General features: G+C 33.6%; 1 long non-coding RNA gene across 1 annotated transcript; it reads right to left on the bottom strand.

Annotated features, from left to right (window-relative positions):
• Positions 1–649: 649 nt before the first annotated feature.
• Positions 650–4253, bottom strand: LOC120937880. The gene is made up of 2 exons (XR_005748764.1): positions 3854–4253; positions 650–1621 (listed from the first exon to the last, which is right to left on the bottom strand). It is a non-coding gene; the product is annotated as an uncharacterized LOC120937880 (long non-coding RNA).
• Between the last annotated feature and the right edge of the window lie 1943 nt (positions 4254–6196).

Here is a 6196-nt window from a genome sequence, read left to right on the forward strand (position 1 = left end):
AAGCTTGTGCAATTATTTTAAAATTAGTGGAATATTCTGTTTGAATTTCTAAACATAATCTGGCAATATGTGAATGTTCTTCACTAGTCATTAAATTGAGAGTAATATTCTGAAGATGTAGTATGGATGGACCCATTACATTGGCTGTTTTAATAACCATATCTTCTAATATCTGATTTAAGTTTCTTTGGATCTTAAAACCTTTACTTCCCACTAAACCTGCTGACTCAAGATCAGATTTTAACGTGTTAATATCCATACTATTTGCAATGCTGCCAATTACACCTATGCCCCCTAGGGCTCCTTCGACAATACCACGTCTATTTCTGTTATGACTATTGATTCCAAACCATCTTTCAATACCCAATTCCATATTAACCAAATGTCTTTGACATTGTGGAAACCTTGTAGAAATTTTCCATTCTGAAATATTAAAGTTCCACAATATAATGACGAATGTTCCTTCTCTCAATAGAGCTCTGGATTGTAAATGGTTAATCTGGAAGGGATTAGCAAAAACACTGTTTTTACCAACACATCTTTTCCTTGGGGACATAACAATTATACTTGCATTATCACATTTCAACGGATAGCCTTCTATTAATATGCAGCACTCATATTTACCAGTATCATTTAAAGATACACCTGATTGATGATAAATAAATTTATCATTGATCCAATTCACATTACCAAAAATTCCTTTGTGAATTATATTAGTTGTACTGTGGAAAAAACTACCCAAAAACTCACCATTCCTTTTCCAAGTTAACAATGAATTTTGAGGTAAATATATCTGAGTACTACACATCAAATTCAATCCATCTTCATCTTCAATGACTTTTAAAGACTGTGGTGACACTTTTATCTCTGGAACAATAATATCTACCACAGTAATGCTAATTTTGACTCGTAATTGAGCAAACTTCCTTATCACTCTAAAATCCCATTTTCTTACAATGTCTCCCTTTTTATCTCCAATTATTTTTAAATGTTTTGGATTTAATATTTGTACAAAACTTTGAAAAGATAATAATACTGGTCTACTGGATAAAATATTTTCCCAGAGCTTATCACATCATTATTGACATCTCCAGACCAAATTGTTGAATCATTACCCTTTACAAATAATGTCCAAAAAGCTCTTTTCAGTATATTACATTCAAAAATCTTGGTTAAATTATTAACCCTATAAAATCCTTGCATTTTAACAAAACTTGTTTTTGACTCTATTTTAACTTCGATTTCCACCTCATTACTATGAATGAAATATAATTCCATACAATGCTCATATCCCTGTCCCACAGCTATATACCCAATCAAATCATCAGCTGTATTGACATTGGTATATCTAAACCTATCCAATGTGTTATCTACATTAATATCATTGTCCACATTTCTTTTGCTTCTTAATACTGTAATGTCTTTGAGAAAATTGTCAATCCTGTTAACCTCTGCATGGCTGGAACAGTTTGTGATATATTTTACCACTGATAAAAATGTCAATAGAGAAAAAAATGAATCCTGTGACGATGACGATGATGATCAACTTTCTTTCTTTAAGATTTTTCATCTCTTTTGTAGTCATCTTTCCTTCTTTGATCAATTTTTGTAAAAATCATTCCTAGAAAAAAGAAAAGCAGTATCATTTATCTCAAAATATAAATTTTTATCTCATAAAATAACATTATCATCTCATAATATACCATTTTCACTAATCAATGTATATCCATATTTTTGTTGTCTACGTGCATATTCCACTGAATTGAGAGGTCTTTGAACTTCCACCATTAATCATTATGTTTTCTCTATTGCCCCTCTGTGCATCGTAGACAAAAAAAATTCATTGAAAAACCAAATTACATTTTCCTTCCTGTCAGTAAATTCACAGTGTTACAGAAAATGCTGTACTTCTGAAACTTCATCTCAAAACAAACAAGATTAAATTACACTGTCTGCTGTGTATTCCATTTTGTCCCAATAAAACTTTACTATAAGAAAATCAAACAGTTTTTCTTTTACCAAAGTGACCTAAACTCTCATGAATGAATTTAGTGAATTCCCTAAAGGTGTTGAGGTATAACAAGACACAAAAACCCATTGAAAGTCATGACGCAACATCAACGTTCTCATGAACCATAGAAGATGTCGAATCAACCTGTAGAGGAACAAAAATTCCTTTTTCCGTTCTTCAGCAAATTAGGGTATCTGTGTGTTTGTTTTCCTTGCAACAATTATACCAATTCAGGTTGAATCACCATTTCACCATGTAAAACCTACTTCCTTTGCTAAAGTCTCTTAATAGAAACCTCAAAATACTAATAAAGATAGTATAAATATATATATATTGTGCGTATGTGTATGTGTTTCAAACTGGATCAACTTCCTTGTGTGTGTGATTTTCAAAAGTGTGTGTGTGATTCCTATCAGGCTGTCAGCACGTCTGCATGTCTCCCTTTGGCCCCCACCTTTTCTTACAAAGGAGAGCTTTGGAAGCAAAACCCCGCGAAATTTAAATCACAAGGATGTATGTCACTTACTCCAAAATTACTAAGGATGGACTGTGAAGAGCTGAGATAGGAATAATATATATTGTACTCAATGTTTGAAACAAATAACATTACATACATACACATATATAAATCCTTACTTATTAATTCGATTTCTTTTATCATTAAAATCAATTCCCTTCATGTCTTAAAAAAACTTCAATATGATATGCTACATTTACTGCACAATGCACATCCACTACACTATACAAGTAAAGAAACAATAAATTCTGTCTCTTTTCCTAAACCAATTAATATTCCTTAAAATTTCACTTCACTTTTCATGAGCTAGACGTTACATATATTCCACTTAAAATCTCTTCTTTCAGAATTGTCTGCAATTCTGCCAGAAAAATAAAATATTCAACTTTCTGATTCCCAACATGAAATCTGTCGAACTTACATCAAAACCTTATTCAATAATCCTTATGCAATACCAAAAATCATAGCCAAAAAGTCATAACCAAAAATCATAAATTCCATGCCGCTCACTAAGGAACATGCCTATTTTTTCCTCCCAGCGTAACATTAGAAGTAACAAATGGCTTATTGTACTTTAAATAATATTGTTCTTCTTGTCTAACTTGAAAATTATACCTCCTATGATTACTCCATCTTACAGAGTAAACTTCATAACGCCTTGGAGACGTTTTGAAATTATGTGACTTCCTGTCACTCACTGACCAACAAAATTTTGCCATATGACCTTTCCTGCGACATAAAGAACATTTGAAAACTTGCTTTCTCTGTGCATATGACGATGGATAAACACATTGCTTCTTAGAATGAACAAACGTAACACATTGCTTGTCACTATTGCCTGAAATGCTTTCAAAAACATTCACTGTGTTTTTAGTAATGTCTGCTGCAATAATATTATCCTGTTTCCCTGCATGTGGTATCTCCTCCATTTTATCTGAGGACTGAGCAAATTCTGTTAATACCATATCTGACTGCGTTCCTATTTCACTCTGCTCAACATAATTACATACAGTTCCACAATTTAAACAACTAGCTGCAGTAGATACATTCTCATGTGTTTGCATATTGCCTGCATTACCCGAAGTGTCCTCTGAATGTATTTCTGTTACCTCAGAAATCATTGAATTAAAATCTGTAACTAGTTTCATTACATTACTTAATTTCCTTTTAATTTTAGCTAACGAGAATCTCTCTGCATCAATAGCCAGATTAGATTCTAAACATTGCAAATATAACGACTTCCATAAAACAGAATAACAAATCTGTTTCGATAAACCTTGACATTCATCAGCTGAACATTTAAAACATTCCATGATTTTACTCACCGAATAAGAAGTCTTCCGTGTTCTACGAATCTCCAGGTCATTCACGATAAATCAATACTTCTAGGCTCTCGTCAAACTCTTTCCGTAGTTTCTCTCAGTACTAACATGTTCCCCCTTTCGATATAAGGGACAGTTGTAAAAAAACTGCGACAAAATGAGCGACTGGCTGATTGTTGACTTCTAGGTTCTCGTCAAACGTTTCAAAAATTACTCAATACTCTACTTCTCTCCGATAGCACTTTGAGAAAGTGGTATAAAATTTGAAAATCGTTCAAAGCCTGGCTGGCTTAGCCAATGAAATAAAGTTGATAACTTGGCTTGTATTTAAATAGCACACTTACTGCTATTAAATCGATCGTGAGACAGATTCGTGAATAAAAAAACGTGTGTTTAATGTACACACTTAACATAAGTACAAAAACAGTTTAAATGTATCAAATAGCTTCAAATAAGAGTTAAAAAAATAAGAATTTCAAATGAATGAGATGTGTGTTCCAAGTCTTGTTTCTGTATGTTTGCAAAATAAATGTGTCTGAATGTCTCCTCTTGATGTTGGCTGAGGGAGTCCTTGAAGATGGCTGAAGAACGAGTTCTGCCCCAGCTGGCAGACCTTCAGTATATATATCAAAGACATTTCTTTGTCTGAATTTCGCGCTCAGAAATATACCCTCCCAAAGGGCGTGATTTATAATGAAAACCTGATACAACATCTGTTTTACATCTATCTCAACCTTTACATAGGAAATGGCTCCTAAGAACCTAGTCTAAATATTCTGTAGATCTCAAGAGGAAATGGCTTGTTTAGGTAAGAAAAGGTGAAAGGTCTGCAGACACAGCTAAAATCACATTCTAAACAGAATGTGGCCTAGCTAATCAATCACTGAGAAACAGCCATATGAATTACCTCAATAGGAGAACACATTCCAATCAAATACAATTCTTTACTTAAAACATTAAACGTTTCAAATGAACATATATATATATTTCATATTCAAACTTATACGTTTTTGGAGTTTCAAACATCGAATCCAGCGGATTTACATAAGAAAATAATTAGCTCAAACAGTCTCACATTCATTCATATTAACAAGAATATATATATTCTTTATAAAATCCTTCCGGAAGGGATTTTAGAATATAACAGTGCTCTCACAATTTGAATGACAATTACTCAGTCATACAACATTGTACCCATATGAAATTTCTGTCCTTTTTTTCACACAAATAGAGCTTTCTTTTGGTGGTATTTGATCACCTCTGGGTTTTTTATTTTTTGCGCTATAAAAGAAAAAAGACTGAAAATTCTGTAAAAAAAAAAAAAAAAATCTTGTTTCTGTCATATTAGCAGGTTATTTCTCACACACAGCATATGCATATCACAAATTACACCCCAAAACACATTCTGCTATTCCTTCCGAGTATGGCGATACCACATGTGTGAGACTTTTACACGGCGTGGCCACATACAGAGGCCCAACATGCAGGGAGCACCATCAGGCATCTGGAGCACCCAGACCAATTCTGACATTTCTCTCCTACATGTAAAAATTATAATTTATTTGCTAGAAAATTACATAAAACGCCAAAACATTATATATGCTTCTTTAGCAAAGACCCTAGAGAATACAATGGCGGCCATTACAACTTTTTCTCTCGCACGGTATTTTCGCAGCAATTTTTTGAACGCGTGTTTTTAAAAAAAAAAGTTTTGTGCTTAAAAAAAACACAAAACAGTAAAGTTAGCCCAATATTTTTGCATAATATGAAAGATGAAGTTACGCCGAGTAAATAGATACCCAACTTGTCACCCTTCAAAATTGCACACGCTCGTGGAATGGCGCCAAACTTTGCTACTTAAAAATCCTCATAGGCGACGCTTTAAATATTTTTACTGGTTACATGTTTTTAGTTACAGAGGAGGTCTAGGACCAAGATGATTGCTCTCGCTCTAACGTTCGCAGTGATACCCCACATGTGTAGCTTGAACACCGTTTTCATATGTGGGCGGGACTACGTGTACGTTCGCTTCTGCGTGCGAGCACACAGGGACAGGGGCGCTTTAAAATAATATATATATATTTTATTGTTCATTTTACTTTATTTATTTTAGTTTGACACTTTCCCCCCCCCCCCAATTTTTTTTTATCACTTTTATTCCTATTATAAGGAATGTAAACATCCCTTGTAATAGGAATATAGCATAACAGGTCCTCTTTACAGTGAGATATGGGGTCAATAAGACCCCAAATCTCACCTTTGGGCTGGGAAGCCTGAAATAAAAAAAAATTATCCTGGCTTCGATCGTAGCGGTGAGTGGTGAGTATTGCGGAGTATTGGAGTATT

This window comes from Rana temporaria, chromosome 4, assembly GCF_905171775.1.
Source record: "Rana temporaria chromosome 4, aRanTem1.1, whole genome shotgun sequence".
Lineage (NCBI taxonomy): Eukaryota > Metazoa > Chordata > Amphibia > Anura > Ranidae > Rana > Rana temporaria.